This window comes from Equus przewalskii, chromosome 18, assembly GCF_037783145.1.
Source record: "Equus przewalskii isolate Varuska chromosome 18, EquPr2, whole genome shotgun sequence".
Taxonomy (NCBI): domain Eukaryota; kingdom Metazoa; phylum Chordata; class Mammalia; order Perissodactyla; family Equidae; genus Equus; species Equus przewalskii.
The window spans coordinates 3,805,310-3,829,619 of NC_091848.1; the positions used below are offsets into that span (position 1 = coordinate 3,805,310).

Here is a 24,310-nt window from a genome sequence, read left to right on the forward strand (position 1 = left end):
AATAAAATGGAAGCCAGAAACACAAAGAAGAGAAACAACGGAAATATAGAACAACTGGAAAACAAGAGATAAAATGGCAGTATTAAGTGCTCATATATCAATAATCACTCTAAACGTAAATGGATTGAATTCTCCAATCGAAAGACACAGAATGGCTGGATGGATTAGAAAAAAAAATCCAACAATAGGCTGCCTCCAGGAAACACATCTCAACTCTAAACACAAACAAAGGTTCAGAGTGAAGGGATGGAAGACGATACTCCAAGCTAATGGCAAACAACCGAAAGCAGGTGTTGCCATACTTATATCTGACAAAGTAGACTTCAAGATAAAAAAGACAATGAGAGACAAAGAGGGGCAGTATATAATGATAAAAGGGACACTCCACCAAGAAGACATAACACTTGCGAATATATACGCACCTAACACAGGAGCACCAAAGTATATAAAACAGCTGTTAATACACCTAAAGGGAGAAATTAACAGCAACACAATAATAGTAGGGGACCTCAGCACCCCACTGTCATCAATGGATAGATCATCCAGACAGAAAAATAGTGGATTTAAATGAAACACTTGATCAGATGAACTTAATAGATATATCTAGAACATTTCAGTCAAAACCAGCTGAATATATATTCTTCTCAAGTGCAGATGGAACATTCTCAAAAATAGGCCATATGTTGGGAAACAAGGCAAGCTTCAATAAATTTAAGAAGATTGAAATCATATCAAGCATCTTTTCCAACCACAATGCTATGAAACTAGAAATCCACTATAAGAAAAAAGCTGGGAGGGGCTGGTCCCATAGTGCAGGGGTTAAGTTTGGTGAACTCTCCTTCAGTGGCCTGGGTTTGAGGGTTCAAATCATGGATGTGGACCTACAACACTCATCAGCCATGCTGTGGCAGTGATACACATATAAAGTGGAGGAAAATTAGCACAGATATTAGCTCAGGGCTAATCTTCCTCAGCAAAAACAAAAAAAAAAAGAAAAAAGAAAAAGAAAAGAAAAAGAAAAAAGCTGCGAAAGTGACAAATAGGTGGAGCCTAAACACCATGCTACTGAAAAACCATTAGATCAATGAAGAAATAAAAGGATAAATTAAAAAATACCTGGAGACAAATGAACATGAAAATACAACATACCAACTCTTATGAGATGTAGCAAAAGCAGTTATAAGAGAAATTCATAGCAATACAGGCCCACCTCAACAAACAAGAAAAATCCCAAATAAGTAATCTTAAACTACACCTAATAGAAGAGTAAAATAAGAGCAAACAAAGAAAAAAGTCAGCAGAAGTTGGGAAATAATAAAATTAGAGCAGAAATAAATGAAAGAGAGACTGAAAAAACAGTAGAAAGGATAAGTGAAACTAAGAGCTGATTCTTTGAGAAGATAAACAAATTGACAAACCCTTAGCCAGACTTACCAAGATAAAAAGAGAGAAGGCTCAAATAAATAAAATTAGAAACAAAAGAGGAGAAATTACAACGGAAATGGCAGAAATACAACGGATTATAGGAGGATACCATGAAAAACTATATACCCACAAATTGGATAACCTAGAAAAAATGAATAAATTCTTAGACTCATACAACCTCCCAAAATTGAATCAAGAAGACATAGAAAATCTGAACAGACCAATCATAAGTAGAGAGATTGAAACAGTATCAAAAACCTCCCCCAAAACACAAGTCCAGGACCAGACGGCTTCTCTGGAGAATTCTACCAAACATTCAAAGAAGATTTAATACCTATCCTTCTCAAACTATTCCAGAAAATTGAAGAAGATGGAATGCTTTCTAACTTATTCTATGAGGCCAACATTACCCTGATTTCAAAGCCAGACAAGAATAACACAAAGAAGGAAAACTATAGGCCAATATTACTGATGAACATAGATGCAAAAATCCTCAACAAAATATTGGCAAGTTGAATACAGCAATATGTTAAAAGGGTCATACACCATAATCAAGTGGGATTTATACCAGGAATGCAAGGCTGGTTCAACACCAGCAAATCAATTAACGTGATACACCACATTAATAGAATGATGAAAAAAATCAAGTGATAATCTCAATAGATGCAGAGAAAACATTGGATAAGATCCAACATCCATTTATTGTAAAAGCTCTCAATAAAATGGGTATAGAAGGAAAATACCTCAACATAATAAAGGCCATATATGACAAACCACAGCCAACATCATACCTAATGGTGAAAAATTAAAAGCCATCCCTCTGAGAACAGGAACAAGACGGGGTGGCCCACTCTCACCACTCCTAATCAACATAGTACTGGAAGTTTTGGCTGGAGAAATTAGGCAAGGAAAAGAAATAAAAGGAATCTAACCTGGAAAGGAAGAAATGAAACTCTTGCTGTTTGCAGATGACATGGTTCTATATATAGAAATCCCTAAAGAATCCATTGGAAAACTATTAGAAATAGTCAATAACTACAGCAAAGTTGCAGGGTACAAAATCAATTTACAAAAATCAGTTGCATTTCAATACAGTAATAAACTAGCAGAAAGAGAAGTCAAGAATACAATCCCATTTACAATCACAACAAAAAAATAAAATATCTAAGAATAAATTTAACCAAAGAGGTGAGAGACCTATGCAATGAAAACTATAAGACATTATTGAAAGAAATTAAAGATGATACATTGAAATGGAAAGATATTCCATGCTCATGGATTGGAAGAATAAACATAGTTAAAATGTCCATACTACCTAAAGCAATCTACAGATTCAATGCAATCCCAATCAGAATCCCAATGACATTCTTTATGGAAATAGAACATAGAATCCTAAAATTTATATTGAACAAAAGACCTCGAATAGCCAAAGCAATCCTGAGAAAAATGAACAAAGCTGGAGGTATCACACTCCCTGACTTCAAAATATACTACAAAGCTATAGTAATCAAAATAGCATGGTACTGGCATAAAAACAGGCACAGAGATCAATGGAACAGAATTGAAAGCCCAGAAATAAAACCACACATCTCTGGACAGTTAATCTTCAGCAAAGAAGACAAGAACATAAAATGAAGAAAGGAAAGTCTGTTCAGTAAATGGTGTTTGAAAGACTGGATAGCCACATGGAACAGAATGACAGTAGGCCATTATCTTGCACTGTACACAATGGATTAAAGACTTGAATGTAAGACCTGAAGCCATGAAACTCCTACAAGAAAATATAGTCAGTACACTCTTTCACATCGGTCATAGCAGCATCTTTTCAAATATCATGTCTACTAAGTCAAGGGAAGCAAAAGAAAAAATTAACAAATGGGGCTACATCACACTAAAATCTTCCACAAGGCAAAGGAGACAAAATGAAGATAACCCACCAACTGGGAGAAAATATTTGTGGATCATATATTTGACAAGGGGTTAATCTCCAAAATATATCATGAACACACACAACTCAACAACAAAAAAACAAACAACTCGATCAAAACATAGGCAGAGGATATGAACAGACGTTTTTCCAAAGAAGATATATAGATGGCCAACAGGCATGTGAAAAGATGTTCAACATCACTAATCATCAGGGAAATGCAAATCAAAACCACAATGAAATACCACCTGACACCAGTCAGAATGGCTATAATTACGAGGACAAAAAAATAACAAATGTCAGAGAGGATGTGGAGAAAAGAGACCCCTCATACACTGCTGGTGGGAATGCAAATTCATGCAGCCGCTATGGAAAACAGTAGGGAAATTTATCAAAATAATAAAAATAGAAGGACCATATGATTCAGCTGTCCCTTTACCTCATATTCATCCAAAGAACTTGAAATCAACAATCCAAAGATATTTCTGCATCCCTATGTTCATTGCAGCATTATTCACAGTAGCCAAGACATGGAAGCAACCCAAGTGCCCATCGACTGATGAATGGATAAGGAAGATGTGGTATATTTATACAATGGAATACTACTTAGCTATAAAAAACGGACAAAATTGTCCCATTTGCAACAACATGGATGGACCTTGAGGGTATTATGTTAAGTGAAATAAGCCAGACAGAAAAAGATAAACACTGTATGATTTCATTCGTATGTGGAAGATAAACAAACACATGGACAAAGAGAATAGATTAGTGGTTACCAGAGGGGAAGGGGGCTGGAGGGTGGGGAAAGGGGTAAAGGGGCACATATATATGGTGATGGATAAAATTTAGACTATTTGTGGTGAACACAATGCAGTCTATACAGAAACTGATAAATAATGTACACCTGAAATTACGCAATGTTATAAACCAATATGACAAATAAAATAACTTTTAAAATTGCTATATCTATATTTACCATAGTTTATGACAATGCTTTATGTTGAGACTTTAAGAAAATTCCATATTTTTATATAAATAGATTTAGTTTTTGTTTTGCTCGGTTTTGTTTTCTGCAGTGTGGTCCATGCATCACAGTGCATAGTGATACCTTCAATAAAAATTAAATCACTGGGTTTGCTCCTGTAGAAACTCTCTGTAGTCAGCTATCTGGAGCCTCTGTCAACCAAAGGTAGCATTTGCTCCGTAACCACAAACGAAACACCCTCTGTAAGGGAATCTTAAGTTGAGGAATTTAAGACCTTCTAGAAGAGGGATGGAGATTAAAGACATTATAAATATTAATGACAATAAACTCAAGCCACTATCACCTCAAGATCATATCGACAGCATGCTATACATCATAAATTAATCCTAGTGAGTACGACACAGCCAATTGTGATTGCCCAGACCTTGACTGCCATGAAACATCTTGGATTCTCCCTTGAAGTCTCATTAAAATGCCTGTAAAGTCATTTTCTTTGTTTGTTTGTTTTTGTGAGGAAGATTAGCCCTGAGGTAACATCTGCTGCCAATCCTCCTCTTTTTTGCTGAAGAAGATTGGCCCTCAGCTAACATCCATGCCCATCTTCCTCTACTTTATATGTGGGATGCCTACCACAGCATGGCTGGATAAGTGGTGCATAGGTCCGCACCTGGGATCCGAACCAGTGAACCCCAGGCCGCCAAAGCGGAATGTGGGAACCCAACCACTGTGTCACCAGACTGGCCCCTGTAAAGTCATTTTGAACTGCCCACTGAGAGGCAGAGTTGTTCTCTGACCAGCCCTTCACTCCAACATTCTTTGAGTTTTTCCAACTCTGCCCTGTGGACTTCCAGAGGCCTCTCACATCGTCCACAGGCGCCCAGTGCAGCTTCGAGCACAGCCCCAGGTCTCCGGCTTACACAGCTCCACATCTGCTTTCCTACAGATGTAGAAGTGTGGACCGCTGCCCGGTTTGCTTGCCCACAGCTTCCTTTATTTCTCCTGAGACCTCATGATAAAAGTTTCAACTCCTGCCATAACATTTTCCTTCCTTCCTGTTTCTATTCCCAGCTCTCAAATTCTTCTTTTCCTAATTACCTTCAACTGGAGTGACTCCCAGATAATGAAACATTTTTGAAGTTGCCAAAAACAGATGCAGAAGTGAGACTACGTGTATGAAAATTTAAGAACAAGAAACTCAAAGATGCGTGTTGGGTTTGTGGAGGGCGGTGTTCTATATTTGTCAGCAAGAAGCTTTTAAGAGAAAGTCAAACCACAAAGTAAATAAGCTCATACCAAGCTTAGTTGTTTTTATTGAGATGCAATTTAAATACAATAAAATTCACTCTTTTAAAGTATATGGTTCAGCAGTGTCTAATCCATTCACAGAGTTGTGCACCCTTGCCTGCTGTCTGATCCCAGGACACTTTCTTCACTCCCCCAAACGCTGTGCCCATGAGCAGTCATCTCCCATTCATCTCTTCCTCCAGCTCCTGATAACCACTAATCTACTTTCTATCTCTATGGGTTTACGTATTCTGGACATTTCCCATAAATGGAATCATTCAGCATGTGGCTTTCTGTCTAGTTTCTTTCACTTAGCATAATGTTTTCAGGGTCATCCATGTCATAGCCGTACTTCATTCCTGTTTCAGGATTGAATAACATTTCATTGTATGATGTACCATATTTTGTTTGTCCATTTATCAGTTGATGGACATTTGTGTTGTTTCTGAATTTTATCTATGAATAATGCTGTCATGAACATGAGTGTACAAGATTTTGCACGGATGTATGCTTTCTATTCTGTTGGGTATATGCTTAGGAGTGAAATTATTGGGTCGTATGGTATCTCCATGTTTAACTTTTCAAGAAACTGCCAAACTGTTTTCCAAAGCAGCTGCATCATTCCCACCAGCAATATGTCAGGGTTCTAATTGTTCTGCCTTCTCATCAGCACTTGTCGGTTATTGCCCATTTTTTTTTTTATCATAGCCGTCCTAGTTGAGTGTGAAATGGTATCTCATTGTGGTCAAGGTTTAATTTCAAAAGTAACAGTCAAAAGACATCCCAGGATGGGTATAGGACACATTCGATCTAATTGTCTGCACTGGAGGTCTCTGATTGGCATCCTCAGGGGCCAGACTTGTCCAGTGGATGGGTTTCTTTTGGCCATTAGGTGGGCAAGAATGCTCCTGTTCTTCCTGTGTCTTAGAGCTTCCCCCTCTATCTTATCTAACATCTGTCTGGGTTCACTCCTTCATGTTACCTGTCTGGCTCTGTGAGCACAAGTCTTGGACCCCATTTATACTTTCTATTTCTGTATCTGGACATCTTTATCCTATTACTGTTAAAACACTGAATCTGGATATAGTTTAGAAAGATTTTGAAGTAGTGAGTGTTGGAGATTATGCTCTCTGAAATGCAAAACTTAATTTTGCAATTTTCCAATACAAATACACTTAATTTTTAAAGATATTCTATGAATCAGGGCCTTACTGCTTTTCCAGTTGCAGCATGTACTGGCACATCATTTTTGGGATCATGCAAGCCTACTGATCAAAGACCGCCAGGAGCACACCTTGCAGACAGTCCATCTTCCCTAATACTGTTGCTTTCAGAAATCTTGAGGTTAAAAGGCTCTATGGTCTGACAGAGTCTATGAAATAGTCAGAAACCAGGCAAAGCTGAGATCACATTCCTAAAACCAAATCGCTGAGGTGCTAGAGGTCCTTTATGAACTGGGGTATTTTGATTTTGTATCTGTAATAACAGGACTCTAGGACATCAGAGAGTGGAGGCTAGTGATTACGGAAAAATGTTTCAAAGGAGATCAATACACTTAACAAGAGATAAGGAATAGCCTGCTTTTAGAGTGAATTGGTGTCCATCAGCTACCAGACATTTTTTATTTAGAGACAATTCTAACCTATATTTTGGAATAAGAGGCTATCTGTACTGAAGCTTGGAAGACAATTGGGGTGGGCGAGAAGAAGGGAATCAAATTCTTCACAAAATAGATGATCTTTTCAAAATATGTTATATCAATTACTTAGCACTTGAAATATTAACCATGCCAGTTTCTTCTCGATTTCAGTAAGTCTCTTTTTGAAATTCAGTATATGGATAAATCAAGAGTAAAATATCTGCAAATCCAGATGCTTCATCCTTTCGATGTTTATGAACTTTTAGATTTTTGATGTTTTCGTGGTGGGTTTTTTTTCTTGTCTGCGTGTTCAGAATCTTGTAGTCACGGTTCCTGTAGGGTAGATCTTGGGGCGTTAGAAGCCTGTTTCCCAAATTCAATAAAAATAGGTTTTCAGCACTGCAACAATTGTACAGGTGCAGCAAAATTGGCTTGTGAGAATTAATAGGGTTTCCCAAAGGGGTGTTTTCCTGTCAAACCTAATCCTCATGATCAACAACTATAGCTCCAAGTAATTCTTTATGATTTCTTTTATTCATGTTTTTCTAAGCTTATTCTTACATATCCTCCAGGGTAACTTTTATTACAGGAATTGCTGGCTTTTCTGCCAAAAAAAAGAAGCATACTTTATATTTAGATAACAAAGTAAGAGAGTCAATGTTTTTTTCCCTAATGGTATTTTTAAAAATATGGGCAATTTTTATAATTCTGATCTTTTCTTCAACTGCAGCCTAAAGCACTGACAGCAAATTGTCTCATCTTTTTCAATAACTGGCGATAAATTACACAATTTTTGTCAATACTTTTGTAATGGACTTTACTAAGTAATTTGGCCTATAGCCGTACATACAATTGGTGTAACTATTCCAAGTGGACCTGGGGTGATATGATTTTTACTGAGTCCACTGAGAAAACAGAACCACCCCCAGTATTCTTTCTATTTTTCTATATGATAAAAATAATGCCCATGCGTTGGGAGCAGTGACTCAGGATCCTCGCTGCCTATGGTGTTGACGGGGTGAGCCCAGGCGAGTAAGAGAGGACTCCATAGGGTGCACTTGGTCTTCCACTGGGTTCCCCGTTCACCCTGCAGCGGGAGACCTAGTCGAAGGGCAGCACAGCCCTTCCCCGTCCCCTGCCCTGACACACCACTCAGAGCCCCTGCTGGCTTCCCAGCTGCTCACATCAGAAGACCCGGCGGACCCTTCAGCCTTGGGGCCTGCGGGCGGTTTCCTTTGGCATAGACTGGTGCTTGTCACTCCTTCTTTCTTCTTCACACTTTCCATCCTTCCCCTGAAGCTGTCAAATGTCTCCCAGGAAAACATTTTTAAAGTGCATGTTTACTTAGGAATATTACAGAAAGACTGGAAAATAAAAGTCAGGGGTGGCAGCAACACAACCGCATCTGCTTCTGTGTTTCAGGAGTACAGCACATTGAGGCAACAGAGGAGAACAGTTAAGAACCTGCCTGCGTTCAACCACTGGCAATTGTGTTTCACAGCTGCGTAGCCTAGGCAAGTTACTTAACCTCCCTGTAGCATGAATTCCTAACTGGCAAAAATGGAAGTCATAGAGTTGTGAGGATTCAACGAGCTACTACACATAAGGTTTTAGAATACTGTTTGGCACAGTGTGAGCTCTGTATGCGTTTGCTGTTATCCTTAAGCGGTATTTTCCGTCTTCTTTCTCTGCTACATCTCTTTAAAAACACAATTGTGTAGATAATGTGCACACAGTGTTGCATGTGTCATTGAGGATTATAACAATCGCTTCTCATGCTGTTTTATAGATTGCATAATTAAAATTGCTGTGACTGCACGCTATTCTATCTGGGACAAAGGTTAACATTCAAGTTGATTCCATTTTCTCATTGTTACAAATACGATGACTGCCTTTACGTAGGTATCATTTTCTTTTATTTGAATAATTAATAAGGTAAAAAGTAACCAGAAGAAGGAAGGCTTTTGTATTTCAGAAGTGTCTTTCTGAATGGGATGTACAAATTCCTACTATCAGCACCAAGGAAAGAGCTCGTCGATGTTATTGTGCACATAGAATAGCGTGCCATGATCAAAATAGTGTGCATTTTTATATTTATCATATTAAAATATTTCAATAAGTTTGGCTTGGTAGTTTTTACCTTTTTGTGGCTGATGTGATGAAGTACTTTGCCCAATTTTCTATTGCAGAGTTTTAATATTTTCTTATTAATTGTGTTGCATTGTAGGGTAGCAAATATATAACTCTTTTGCTGTCTTCACTGGGAATACCTTCTACTTACTCATCGCTTTTCTTTTTAAAATCTTGTTTATATAGGAATATATGTTCTAGACAGTTGGATCTATTTTTGTCACTTGTTTATAATATTTCTAAATTTTAGAGTCCTGGCCAATTATTTTATTTTTTAAAATTTGATACTGATCATGTAAAAATCTCTATGAAACATTTTATTGCACGTGAGGGACAGATCTAAAGTGAAAGCGCATCACCAGTTACCATGCGACAACTTCCTGAAGCACTCCTCCCTGTTATTGGGACGAGGCCTCTTTCCCCCACACACTTCATTTCCATGTGGAATTGGGTCGGCTTTGCGCTCATATCTTCTCCGCTGGGGATCAGTCTATCCTCCTGTACATGAACCGCTGCTTTAACTCTTTGCTTTCAAATACATTTTAATATCTTGTAGGACTAGAGACAACTCCTTTCCAGAGGGAACTTTAATGGTTCACCTTTTTTTTAAGTATATGTGTGTGTTTTGTTTGGTTGTTTATTTACGTAAAATTCTCCCTTTCTAGGTCGACAGTACTATGAATTTGGATACACTTCTGCAGTCCTATAGCAACCACCGCCCCCAAAGTTCTCTCGCACCTTTTTTGTAGCCAGTTTCCTCCCCCGGCTGCCAACCCCGGCAACACTGGTTTGATATCTTTCTCTACAGTTTCCTTTCCCGGAGTGTCACATAAATGGAGTCACGTATTAGGTAGGCTTTTGAGTCTTGCTTCCTTCTCCTGGCATAATGCTATTGAGATGTGTCCACTTTGCTGTATGTATCAGTGCTTTGTCTCTCTTTATTGGTGAGCGGTATTCGCATTATATGGATATACCACAATCTGTTCACCCATCCACCAGCTGATGGACGTTTGGGTTGTTTACAGCTTTTGACAATTACGAATAATGTTGCTACAAACATTTGCATCCTGAGTTTTGTGTAGACAACTGTTTTTTCTCCGGTTGAATTTTCAGAAGATATTATTCAATTCTGACAAGAATCCTATTAAGAATTTGATTGGGATTGAATTCTACCTAAATACCCCCACACCTATAGATATATATGTATATTTGAGGGAGAGGAAAATGACGTCTTCCGACATGTAGTCATCTCATCCAGGAAAGCAAATAATTCATGGCTCTTCTATCTCTCAAACGCTCATTTCATCGTGTGAAACAACCAAAATGCCCATTGAAGAGTTTTTGAAATTGCGTAAATGTTTTTACAACAATGTGATAAACCCATTTAAATATAATGAAATTGTTCTTTGACATGGCAAGATATTTATAGCATATTGCATATTTTTCAGTGAAAAAATGAGATTACAAAAAGCATGTACAGTATGACCTGGTTTAGATCATATTAGACATGTGCGTGTGTGCACGTGCACACGTGCATGTGCACATGCACAGGGAGAGGAAGAGAGAAATAGAAAGACAGAGACATACAGAAATATTTGGAAGGATTTTCCTCAAAATATTAACAGAGGGTTGTATATTAAATGTATTAACTGGAAGATTAGATTTTGGGTGATTTTCACTCTTCTTATTTTATTTACTTATTATTTAAAGTTATTTTTCATTTAGGGGAAATAAAAGAAAAAAGGCAGCAGAGGTGCCAACAAAGGAGACGCAGGAGAAATGGTTGCAAAAATTTTAGAAAAACCTTCAGGAAATGTCTATGGTCATTAATCAAGAAGAGAAAATCAAGGCGGATGTGCGCAGGGCCGTGGCTGAATAGATGACACAGCAGTGATCTATTTTATTGGTAGCTTTAATGCACATCACCTCTAGTGTTATCTACCAAGAAGATCCCATTCCTCTGTCATCCTCTAGTTCAAATCCTACGTCTTCTTTAAAGAGTTGACTGACCATGCAACCCAGCTGTGAGAGCTCTCTTCTCTGAAATTAAGACAAAATAATCTATTTTATTCCAAATCCAGTAATTGTGTAGCTCCTTGAGTCGCCTCCGTAAGAGTGTTTCATCTGTCACTTCAGTAATACATCATTAACAAAGCTGCCGCTTCCGGAGGGCTCTCCTTTGGTCAGGCACCTGTTGAGTGCTTTGCAGACTTTTAATTCTTACTATCATCCTATGAGGTCATTTGTATTATCCCATTCTTTTTTTTCCATCTTTTCCCCAAAGCCCTCCAGTACATAGTTGTATATTCTAGTTGTGAGTGCCTCTGGTTGTGACATGTGGGATGCCACCTCAGCGTGGCCTGATGAGCAGTGCCATGTCCACGCCCAGGATCTGAACCGGTGAACCCCTGGGCCGCCGAAGCACAGCCTGCGAACCCAACCACTTGGCCACAGGGCCGGCCCCTATCCCATGTTTATAGATGAGGAAACCAAGTCACAGAAAATCTTGTCAGAGGTCATAGTGCCAGAGCTGGGATTCCACCTCATTAAGATTCCGACTCTCATATTCTTAACAGCCGCGCAATACTGTGTCTGCATGTATCTGCTGTTTTCTCCAATTAGATTATAATCTTCCTGAAGATCTACCTCTATATTGTTCCTAGTTCCTAACCAAGTGACATTTAAATATTTTTACTTACTATGATATGGTTATTTTTGAAAGGAAAATTTTTTTCTAAAGAATTGTTTCTATAAATAATCTCTCAAAACTGTGTAACACTGAAAGTGATACGGAAATGCATGAGGGAAAACAATTAGCTCATATTTAAACTCTTGTTAATTTTTCATTTTATTTAAGTCAATAATATCTGCTCATTGGTGTATTTAAAGAACCTGCTTTTCATGACTGAATTTCATTTATCTTCTGCTTCACAACGAGGACTCAGGCTTAGCCGGACTTTATGCCAATATCTCCCATCAGATCTTGCTGAGACCCACGGTGATCATCCTTTATAGCATTAAGCATAAAAGAAAGATGCCTTAGAATTATCCTGATAATCGTAGTTCCTGGTCTGCCATTGGATAATGTTTCATCATTAGCTATAACAGAAAATCTTATTTCAATGAATAGAAATGTTTACTGCAACTCAAAGGAAATATTGACCTTGGCTTTGCTTTAACCAGCATCTATTCCCCAGTTAAATAAATATCAGTATTTCCCTGAGCAGAAATCAAGACCTATTTACCATAAGACTAGGACATCTCATTTAATCCTGCACCAGATAGCCACACGTCATCCAGTGACGAACACAACAATTCAATCAAAGTTGTTAAGATGCTTTCTACCTCCCAAATCCTAACTATGGGTCAAGATGAAGGGTTTCTCTCTCTCTCTGTCACACACACACACACACACACACACACACACACACACAGTCAAACACATCAACCCAGACTTGTAGCAAAAGGACATTAGAATGTAAGACGTTGGAAGTGTTTGTTTCTCTACTGCGCACTTCCTTTCTTCAGGTTTCGGTCTGATCTCTGCCAAAGCAGCAGGAATGTTTCTACACAGAGCAGCAGTAGAATACTCGGCTTCCTGACAGTGAGCGAAGCTTTAGCCCAGAAGAATCACTGTCTTGACAACACTCTTGGTTTCCGGGGGGAGGGGGTGGGGGCCCGCACTGAGCCCCGGGGGCACGGAGGTGGAGGGTGCTCATGCAGCGAGAAAGGCTGTAGTACCCTGCTGAGGCAGGGTTCTTTCTGATGTGAGAAAGAGATCCGGCCCTTACATCACCTACAGAAAACTATTTCCAGTGAATATTCTGAAATTCTTATGCCAGTGTTTATCATACGCATATTCTAGTGTTAAATGTAAAGGGGACAAAAGGAACTCTGTGGAGAAGTTTAGCTGTGCCTTGTCCTACGTGTGAGCATGCAGTAAAGCAAACACATGAGTTTAGATAAATGAAAATCAATACACTTGGAAAGGCCTCTTTCATTCAATTGATTCAAGCTCAGTGGTAATAGCACAGCAGAATGTGGGATGGTGTTAACGTGACCCTGGCGCAAATCCCATTTACAGGAAATACAGTAACTGAAGTGGATAAAGGCGGGAGGGGATTTAATGAACCATAATGAACTCTTTACTGCAGACCTTTGTAAATGCTTTTAATAGGGCCTTCTCACCTACCATTTGAACTTCCAGTGAGGCAGGATAACCCTTTATGATACGTATATTAGTTTTCAAAATCTGAGTCAGAATAACAAAACATATGCTTGTCTTTAGAGACAAGAAACACTGAATGTTAGAGCTGGAAAGATCTTATCTATAGAAGAAGAAATGGAAGTCACCAGAGGCATCATTTATTGCTCAGGGTCACACAGCAACTTGGTGGCCAAGAATTCACCAGAACTCAGCCAATTCACAGTACAGTGTGCTTTCTTTCCACAAGTCAGTTTGGAGATAATGGAATGACAAGTGTGCAGACAGTTGTCAACACCTGGGGAGGTTGTCAGTGGGAAACGGGGCCACACAAGAGTCCAACCAGCTGGTGCTTAGACAGATTCTTTCACTACAGTGAAAACTTTTTGTTAATTCCGGTACAGGAAAAGGAAAAAAAATCACATTTTTTTGACTCAGCAAATCCGTTTCTGGGAATACATCTTGTACAAATGGTCTTACATGTGCACAGACACAGATGTAGATGAGAATGCTCATTCTGATGTTGTTTACAATGGCAAAATTTATAAACAACGTAAAGGACCATCTGAGAGGGGCCAGTTAAATGATCACAGCACATCTCTATGATAGATTACTATGAAACTGTTAAATAAATTGAGAATTATTGACATGGACAGACATGGAAAGATGTCCAGGATGCACTTTGAAATATAAACAACCAGATATATTCATAATATAATTTAATATATAGAATGATGTTATTTATATTAAAAAATAATATATATATATATATTTATTCTCATCTTCCTACCGTGTCATACTTCTGGATATGAGGAAAGGTTTTGGGCAGTGGAGTAACTGAATGTGACCTTGTAAGACTGGGAGAACGCATTGTAGCAGCTTTATTCTTTTGTAAAAAGGATGCGTCATTATTATGCACATAATGTTTATGAATGTGGGCTTTGGAGTGAGAAAGACAGAAATTTGAATCCTTTCTCTGTTTCTCACTGGTGACGTGACCTTGGGAACATCTCTCCACCCCCGACCCAGGGTTTCCTCTCCTGTAATCTGAGGGTGATAGTAACTGCCCTCAAAGTTTGGATGCAAGGACTAACTGAATTATGAGATGTAAAACACCAGGCACAATACTTGGCAAGTAGTCCTCAATAAATGTAGCTTCTATAATTGTGGTTGTGTTTATAAAAATTTGAAGTAAATAGAAAAATACCAAGGAGAAAGTAATCATCAATGAAATTCAACCACCTAGACTTTACCTCTGTTATTATTTGATGATGTCTTTCCAGAAAGTTCTACAATACGTGTGCTCTAAAAAAAATTTATAAACTATTATGTAGCCTACTCTTTTGGCTGACAATATCCTGTAGACTTTTCCCCAGGCCTCTATGCTAAACCACAACTCTGTCATCTCCACAGCTGAGCTGCATCCCGCGGCCGCTGGCTCCTGACCACTTACTCAATCAGTCCCCTACCAGTGGACACTAGAGTTGGCTTCTTCCCTGCCTTTGACTTGACTACAACGAACATCCTGCGTGAACATTTTCTCACCCTCGTGCAAATATCTGGAGGAGAGGAATGTTAATGGATGGAAATGCCTAGGTGGGATGGCATTCCTGTTAGAGAAATCAACACGAACTAGAGCTCAGGGGAAGACAAGTTCCCAAGGGAATGACCAGAAGTTTAGTTTCAGTCCAGATCATGGAGTTTGGCGTTCCTTTTATAGGCAATGGGGAGGCACTGAAGGTTTTTGAACAAGGCAATGACACGATCAGATCTAGGGTTTAGGATGATTAATCTGGATGCTGTGGGAGATCGGATGCATAGAGGGAGAGAGGAAAGAAGTGAGAGTGAGTTAGGAGGCTATTGAGCAGAGCAGGGGCAAGTTGATGAGAGCTTCGACAGGGTGACGGCAGTGGAAATAGAGAGTGACAGGCTCCAGAGACCCTGCAGATGCAGCAGTGGTAGGATGGCTTTGCAATTTACAGGCAGGCTGGGCGGAGGTGGGGTGGGAGCCAGGCTGGGGCAGCCCTGAGTGCTGTCGCTGTACCTGCATCGGCACTGGGGCTAGTGGAGAGGTCTGGTGGGCTGCTCCCCAGACTGCCAACAGTGGTAACAGTTCCCTCCATTTCCCACCAGACACCATCAAGATAACAACTATCAAGAGTCTGGTGTATGTACTTCTAGAAACTTTGTGTCTGTATTTTCATACATGTGGAAATACATAAACATTATTTTTCTAAGTGTGGGATTTGCACTCTGCTCCCAGGCCCTCTCGCCAGGGCTGCAGTGTGCTCCATGGTGCAGGCTAGAGCTGGGAGACCGGCAGCACCCTCCGCAGACGTCCGGCCGTGGGCTGAAGACTAACAGTGGAGGGGAGGGGAGCAGTCCACGGGAGGTGTAGTGAGTCTGAAGCCCCCGGGGGCAGGTGGAAACAAAGGCATGAAGAAGTTAAAAGAAGAGAAAGAGACAGTTTTAAGAGACAGTTATGTAGAGAGGGTAGTTGAGGGTGAAGACAGAATTCCAGTTCCTAAGGGAAGTCTGGTAACCAAGAATCCAGCAGCATTTATGGAGCCTCAGGATGTGCCCAGCACAGTGCTGACCTTTGACTCCAGGGATCAGTGCCTCCAAGTCAGAAGTGTCGCCCTGGGACTTTCTGCTATTCCTGAATGCCCTATAGCCCTCAAGTTCCATGAACTTCCTGAAATGGGTCCAGTTGCAAAATGTCTATGGAATTCCGATTGTTAACAGAGTCCCTTTACCCTCCACAGAATAACAAGCTACTAACTTATGTTTTCAACGTGGCAGAGGAACACTACAGCTCTTCTCTCTGGTCCAAACTAATGTGCATGAAAGGTTCTTCCAAATTAGCCTCAAAAACCCTCCCAATCTTATCTCCAGCCACTTTGCCCCGTGAACCTTGCTCATAACTCTCTAACCATCCCAGTTGGTCCAGGACTGAGGGGCTGGGATGTGGGACTTCCTGTACCTGTTTGCTTGTGGGACTTACAGTGCTAAAAGCTGAAAGTCCTGGGCAAACTGGGACGAGCTGATGACCCAACCAAATACAACAGGCCCTTTTGTGCCATCTGTGTCCTCAGATGTGCTGTTTCCTTTGTCTGGACTGTCTTTGGAGATCTTGTTTACCACGTGACTGTCTAGTCATTCTCTAAGACCCCCTTGCCCAGCCTGTCCGGGTGAACTGACTTGATGCCTCTGTGGAGCTTTGTTGGTTGTCTCCATAGCCACACCTCACCAACATACCTTGATTTTCCTTTAGTGACTTCGCCTTATGTGGTTTGGATGGAATTGACGCCACCCACCTTCAAGGGTGGGTGCTAGTTGGTGTAAGCCAATCCATGAATCCCTTTCCCCAAGCACAGGAATTGTTCACACAAAGGCCCAGGAGACAGTGAGAATCCTACAACTTGTGGAGAGCCACTGGAAGCTTCCTCTCACTGCACTTGGGTAAGAGTGAGAAGTTGTGAAGTCTGCAACTGCCGATGGACTTTCATAGCCCCAACGGTGGTGCCAAGGTTGACAGGGGGCCACCACGGAGCCTGAGATGGTACCTTGTTTTGGTCTGCTAGGGCCGCCATAACAAAGTACCGCACACTGGATGGCTTACGCAACCGAAATTAACTTTATCACGATCTGGAGGCTAAAGTATGAGATCAAGGTGTGGGCAGGGTGGGGCTCTTCTGGGGCCTCTCTCCTTGGCTTGTAGGTGGCTATCTTCTCCCTGTGACTTCGCTTCGTCTTCCCTCTGTATATGTCTGTGTCCTCGTCTCCTCTTCTTTAAGGACACCAGTCAGATTGGATCAGGACCCACCTATATGGCCTCATTTTAATTTAATTACCTCTTTAAAGACCCTGTCTCCAAATCCACTCAAATTCTAGGTACTGGGGGTACGGACTTCAATGCACACATTTCTGGGGGACACAACTCAGCCCATAACTTATCTATAATTGTCGATGGCAGAGAGAAAGATAAAGAGAAACCAGGAGCCGTGGTTCTCTCTCGGCTTGCAGAGGCTGTAGCCCAGCACATGCTGGTGGGAGTGCACGTGGGGGCCAGAGGGAGGTCCTGGGCAGAAGATGGACTTTCACAGGGGAGAGATGCATGTGGGGCATGTGACACTGAGCTGCTGGATCCATTTTCACCTTGGAGCAGAAGTACCTGTTGTAGTTGTGTAAGCTAATAAATCAGCTTTGCTGTTTGCGTTTTTCTTTCTGTCCTTTGCATTGGAATATTCCTATCTGATGTAACTTTGTCACACTTGTTTGTGACACAGCACTTTTCACACAGCACTATGATAACTTGTTCAGAGGTTGACCTCCTGCGCTTGCTTGCGTGTAGACTTCCTCAGGCAAGGACTATGTTATTCACATCTCTGTGTCTCCAGCCTCAGACAGACTCTGCACATAGTAGGTACTTGGGGATGTTTGCCAAATGAATAAACACTGATTAGCATTTTGAGCACGAAGCCAGGAAGAGTTGACCTAAGAAGTGCTCCTCTCGACCTTCGTTTTATTCATTTTATTAACTTTTTTGATTAGCATTTTCTGGGCCATAACCTTAAAATGGCTGCAATTAAATCACCGAGCTTCCATCCAAGCCTTATAAAGCCACCCCTGGGGCCTGGAGACAACCTACCGGGGAGAGCAGCAATCAGAAGCATGGGGACTTCACGGGGGCAGCAGAGTGTGCAGGAGCAGCAGACATGATTGAGTACCTATCGTGTTTGCAGAAATAATAAATGTGCCTTCACTACATTTTGCCTAATAAAAAGAGGAGATAAGAGAAACTTACAATTATCCTCTTTGAATTGTCAAAAATATGTGTAATTTTAGATGCCAAAGTTTAGAACAACGTGAATAATATACTTGCAGAAATAGCATAAAGGTATTCAGTAGAATCATAGAAGTGCACATGAAGGTGTATGTTAAAGTTCACTTTGTAAAAAGCTCTTTTTTTTTTTTTAATCAGAGCATGATCTCAGCAAAGGGCCTCACTTTCCAGGGAAAACGCAGCTCCCCTAGGATTTTGTTTTTCCATTCCAAAGCCAGATAAAAGAACAGGTTTAGTTTTCTCTCTCTCTTGACTTTCTAGCTCATATGGGTTAAGAATTAATCCCCAAATGGCATTTCACCATCCTTCATCATGTTGAAATGTCATGAACCGTTCTTCTCCAGTATACAAGTTCTCTGAGCGTTTACTTTCCTGTGCTTTCCACTGAAGGTGAGTTTGGCTTCAATCCACAAAACTCTTTTACTGCCTATTACAAGGAGCCATTACAACCATCCCAAACTATTAACTTTAAAAAAAAATGTCAGTTCATTTGTTATGAGGCTGAACTAAATGTGGAACTTTTAACTATCATCCAATTATTCCTTTATTCTTTGTTCCAGGAGCCAGAGAAGAAAAGAAGCCCAGAGGCCACGCTTGTGCCCTGAATGCCTTCTGAGAGCCTGCCCTCCTGGGCCGTGGTTCTCTCTCGGCTTGCAGAGGCTGTAGCCCAGCACATGCTGGTGGGAGTGCACGTGGGGGCCAGAGGGAGGTCCTGGGCAGAAGATGGACTTTCACAGGGGAGAGATGCATGTGGGGCATGCTTGGTCTTATTCCTGAGAAAGGACAACCAGCGGTGGGACAAGAGAGTGTCACTGGATCAGTGCTACGGGGTCACACAGGCGGACACATTTGCATGAAAATCACTCATGATGATTTCATATTATTTTTTCTTTTAGATTTCTCCTGGATTATTTCTTCAGACTGCATCACCTTGCAAATATACACATGATAAAGTGCTTTAAATTCCCTATGTAGAAGACATCCTCAAAAGTTTTATTAATTGTTAAGCCAGCTTTGAAGTTTAATATATTTTTCTAGCATTCTTTAAAAATATATTTCCTTTGACATTTCATCTTTTTCGTAACGACATAATTCCACTGAATCAACACCTAATACCTGATATTTTAAATCAGATATTAAACAAACTAAACCTTCTCTTTACAGGCTTTTCCTTTCCCTTTATCAAAACATCTTCTATCAAGATCTTCCTTTGCTTTTTCAATCAACTCATACTTGGTTATTAGATTAATTCTCCCAAAGCACAGAACCAATTTTGCAACCTCACTACCCCCAATAAGACATATACATATTAAAAAAAATGGAAACAGTATAAACATAATAGCAAACAACAACTACTAGGGATGTGAAAGACAGCTATTCACCATATTTCAACACCAGGATATCACATCACACATGCATCATTAGCACAACTCACAAATCTACTCTCATTTGTTTCTAATGATCTTCAATTAGATAAGCTATTATTCTTGGCAATCTTCTACTTTTTTAAAGCAGCATTCCCTAACTAGAAAGTTGAGTGACTTACAGGCATGTACCCATGTCAGTACCAGTGTCCAGAATTTCTCATTATCTCTTATTATAAAAATATCATGTATAAGTGAATATTTTTTATAGAAACAAAAGAAATATGATGCCTATAAGCTTATTTAATTTTTGGCAGAAATTCTTATTTTAAAAACATCCAAATCATAATTATATTGAGAGTTTTATTTTGCCATTTTAATTATACAAATTCAGGTCAACAAATAGATACCATGTGAGGACGATGTTATTTTGCTTATAACAATGCTTCCTGGTATTGTTGTGTGCTTCCATAAAAGTTTTTATTAAAAATCCTGATCTTCAAATTTCCCACTCATTTTTATGAGCACACACTAAAGTGGCCACAGGGGGCTCCTCACTCTGCGATACTTCCAAGGCCAGGTTGGGATGACCCACAGGTTTTGGGAGAAAAATGCCCATCGAGATGATGAATTATTTTATGAAGTGGAAGTCTGTTAACTGTTACACTCTAATTTCATTCTGAAACCTATTAATAACTTCCGCCAAATTCTGTGTGTTCCTCTGTGCCCCCCGCCGCCCGCATCTAGACAGTTCATGCACGGGCAGTGTGTCAGCTACCCGTGGTCTGGGAGAGGTATCGTATGTGAGCGATAAGCATGTCCACTTCCTTTTGCACCAGGACCTTCCCGGTGTGAACTGTCGGGTAGGGAACTGCATGCCGCTCGTGGGGAGATTCCGCGAGCAAGCAGACACGGAATAGGTTGGATAAGCAAGGACTTGGACAGAGGGGGACCAAACAGAAGCAGAGGGAGAAGACCACGAAAATAATCCAGAATGAAGGAATTATCACGTAACAATAGTAAGAAAGCTGACTTTTGGTGAGTATATACCATGTGCTAGGCCCTCTAACACTTTCCATGAATTAATGAATTTAGTGTTCTCAACCCCCCTGTGAGGTAATTCCCACGTTATAGACGAGGAAACTGAGGCAGAGGAAGGGTAGGGAACGTGCCCACAGGCACACAGATGGTAAGTGGCCGAGTCAAATTCGAACCCAGACAGTCAGGCACGAGAGTCTGCACTAAAGAAACGTCCCGTTTTCACAAATGCAGGGTTTCGTTTTCTACATCAGAGCCTTTGTATCATTGGTGTATAACGACTCGTTTTAAATGTGAGGGAAGGGCCCATCTCCACAGGACCAGGAGAGCTGGCTTCAGGCTTCTTCCAAGATCACTGGGCCCTGGAGGAGAATGCTGTCGAGCACGAGGCATGGAGTTGGTTATGAGTTTTGCTCATCTTTCCTATTCAGAGTATGAAAGCTCCCAGCATCCAAACAAATGAAAAGATCAATATATCTGATTTTCCCTAAAGCGAGGTCCATTATTCTATCTTACCATTCTCTCAACACAGAGAAAAGGTGCAGAAACACTTTTATTCGTTATGTTAAACAATTTATGTGAGTCTCACAATATTCATCCGCGTTTAACACAGGCACAAACCATAGGCAGCATCATCCAAATCCTGCCACCAGCCAATCCATTGCGCTCTAGTGAGGGGAGGACGAGGCTGCGGCAGAGGGGTGTGGTCTGTCATCCTCAACCGGGCCAGCAGCCATCTGGTCAGAGTGAGAAATCCCATTAAGTTATTTTATTGGGTCAAAGCTATATTTGAGTGGTCATTTCAGAGCCAGACTCAGCTCAGCTGGCTAGATGCCCTGAGTGCAGGTACACCCTAGGCCCACAGAGGAGCCAGAGGCACTGTTAGTAGTGGCCCTCTGCCTCCACTAAGGCTGCCCGCCGCCCCAGGGTCTGCCCTATCTCCACCCACCTCACCACCCAGGAGCCCAGGATGCCTCGCACCCAGTCCTGCAGCTGGGGCTTGCAAACCTGCTTCTTAGGGCTGTTCTTGCCAACTCGGCCTCCTGGCCTCTTCAACCCCACCTGCCTTGCTCTGCTTCAAGCCTCTGAGGTGTGGCAGTAAAATAGGCTCTGGATGGGACACAAGAACCGTTGTCATTGTCATTACTCTCGTGTCGCCTTGACAGTCACATGATCTTGCTGAACTGAGTTTTGACACCTAAGAAATGGGTATCTCCAAATCACAGGGCATTCATAAAGGGTCTTTTTTTCCCCTCTTAAAATAGCTTGAGTTGTTTCTACCTACTTTTTGACTCTCACAAGATTTATATACTTCTAAGACATAGCTACGACAATGCCTTGAAGTGTTTTATAAACTGTAAAGGGCAATGCCATGCATTATTGTTACTGCTTTGCTTATTCGACCAAAGTCTTCCAGGGACATGGGTCTTCTGGTGGCTCACCCCTGGCCTGACACTCACCAACAGGGAAATATTAAATATCTGCTGCAGTCAGCATGACTCTAGTGTGAGTCCTTAGACCGATACCCTGGATCTGGTGAGAAACGCGTCCCAGCCTGCTGACTGCGCTTCCCAGAAATCACAGGACACAGCTGTTGGAACTCACTGATTCCTCTCCTGCTATCTGAAAACAAAAATCCAGGGAAAAACTCCGATTCCTTTTCTTTTTACCCTTTAAATAAGTGGCAAGCAGCTGGCTCTCACCTGCTGGGCCCCGACTCTTAATCAAGTATCTTGCTCTACGTCTCAAAATGGAGGAAGAGCTTAAAATATGTCTGCATCAGTCAGAAATTTTCTGAACAACATAATCCGTTTGAAGAGAATTTGCTACATAGTTCTTGACTTCTGTTTAAATATGTGATACCCAAGGCAACTCCATGCTTGTTGTTGGATGTGAGAGGAGCCCTGCGCTCTACTCTTTTTTTGGAGAAAGATTAGCCCTCAGCTAACTGCTGCCAATCCTCCTCTTTTTGCCGAGGAAGACTGGCCCTGAGCTAACACCCCACCTTCCTCCACTTTATATGTGGGACGCCTACCACAGCATGGGTTGCCAAGCAGTGCCATGTCTGCACCCAGGATCCGAACCGGCGAACCCTGGGCTGCCGAGAAGCAGAACGTGCAAACTTAACTGCTGTGCCACCGGGCCAGCCCCTGCGCTCTACTCTTGACTCAGCCTCTGATCGCTGTCTGATCCTGTACAAGCCATTGCCCTCTCTGGGCCCCAGCTTCCACAGGTGGAAAATGAACAGTTGGCTTTTGTGGCCCTTGCCGCCTTCATTTCTGATTCTTTATCAAAGACTTTGGACATGGGGAAGACCAAGAGTTTCTGGGTCCAAAGTGGGCCCCAACTTGTAGATGTGCACGAATAAGCATAAGCTAAAAATCGACCTTTGGGCTCATAAAAATTCTATTCTTGTCTGCTATAGGGAACACCATACCCATTATCTTTAATAATGAGGGCCCTCTTCTCAAAGCCAGGATGGAATATAAACAACACTCAGCTGGAGGTCTGGATTTAGCCTTGCCATGACCATCCCTGTCTTTACTGAGTTCTGCCACCTGAGACCTGGAGACGCAGTTGTCCCAGGCTGACATTCTGAGTCAGTCTCCCGAAGATTTGGCTGCAGGATTGGTAATGTAAGTGTAGAACACGCCGCTTCTTAGGACTCACTTTTGTTGTAGATTTTGGCCTCACACCCAATGCAGGCGGAAGGCCCTCACTCCTATCCCAGTTACAGCTTGGCTGGGAACAACCTCCTGTCTCAGTATTTCTCTCCCTTGGCTACATATTGGAATCACACGAGTAGCTTTGAAAAATCCTGATGGTCAGGCTACACTCCAAATCTATGATATCCGAATCTTTAGAGGTGGGCCCCAGGCGTTGTTGTTTCTTCAAGGCACCCATGTGGCTCCAGTGTGCAGTCAGTGTTGAGAACCACTGCCCTCTATGAACCCTCCAAGCGTGAAGTGAGATGAAAACAGCTGGGAATTTTGAAAGTCTACAGAACAGAGAGTTAAACGCCCAGGGGAAAGAGACCTGGACTTGCCTAGACCTGACAATATTGTGGCCTGGTTGAGCTCAGGATTGGGGCCACGGAGTAGGAGTAGCTTGATTCTGAAGTAGGATTGCTGAAATGATGGGCAGGGTAGAGCAGGGCACTCCGGCATAGGGGCGTGTACTGTCTCAGTACTCAGTGAGCTAGAACCAGAGGCAAGCGAGGCTTGAAGGATGAGCAGAAGGCTTGACAGCTGGAAGGTCAGAGCAGGTGACAAGCTACATCCAGGAAAGTGGCCCGAGGAGCAAGGATTAGGCACTCAATCAAGGAGCCCGGGTTAGGACTGTAGGATTGGAGCCTCTGTATGGTCATAACAACGAATATTTATGGGATGATTTAAGTTTGCAATTTGTTTTCACATCTCTTTGTTTTATTTGATTGTTATAGTGAACCCTCTAAGATAGGCAAGGCAG

The 24,310-nt window shown here is 41.4% G+C and overlaps 1 long non-coding RNA gene across 1 annotated transcript in view; it reads left to right on the plus strand.

The window, feature by feature from the left end:
- The window catches only part of LOC139077082 (uncharacterized), a 36,959-nt gene extending 16,651 nt beyond the window's left edge, over positions 1–20,308 (plus strand). The window contains exons 3-5 of the long non-coding RNA XR_011529296.1: positions 8,683–8,774; positions 10,056–10,240; positions 19,001–20,308. This is a non-coding gene — a long non-coding RNA (uncharacterized lncRNA). The remainder of the gene's footprint in view (positions 1–8,682; positions 8,775–10,055; positions 10,241–19,000) is intronic.
- Positions 20,309–24,310: the final 4,002 nt, after the last annotated feature.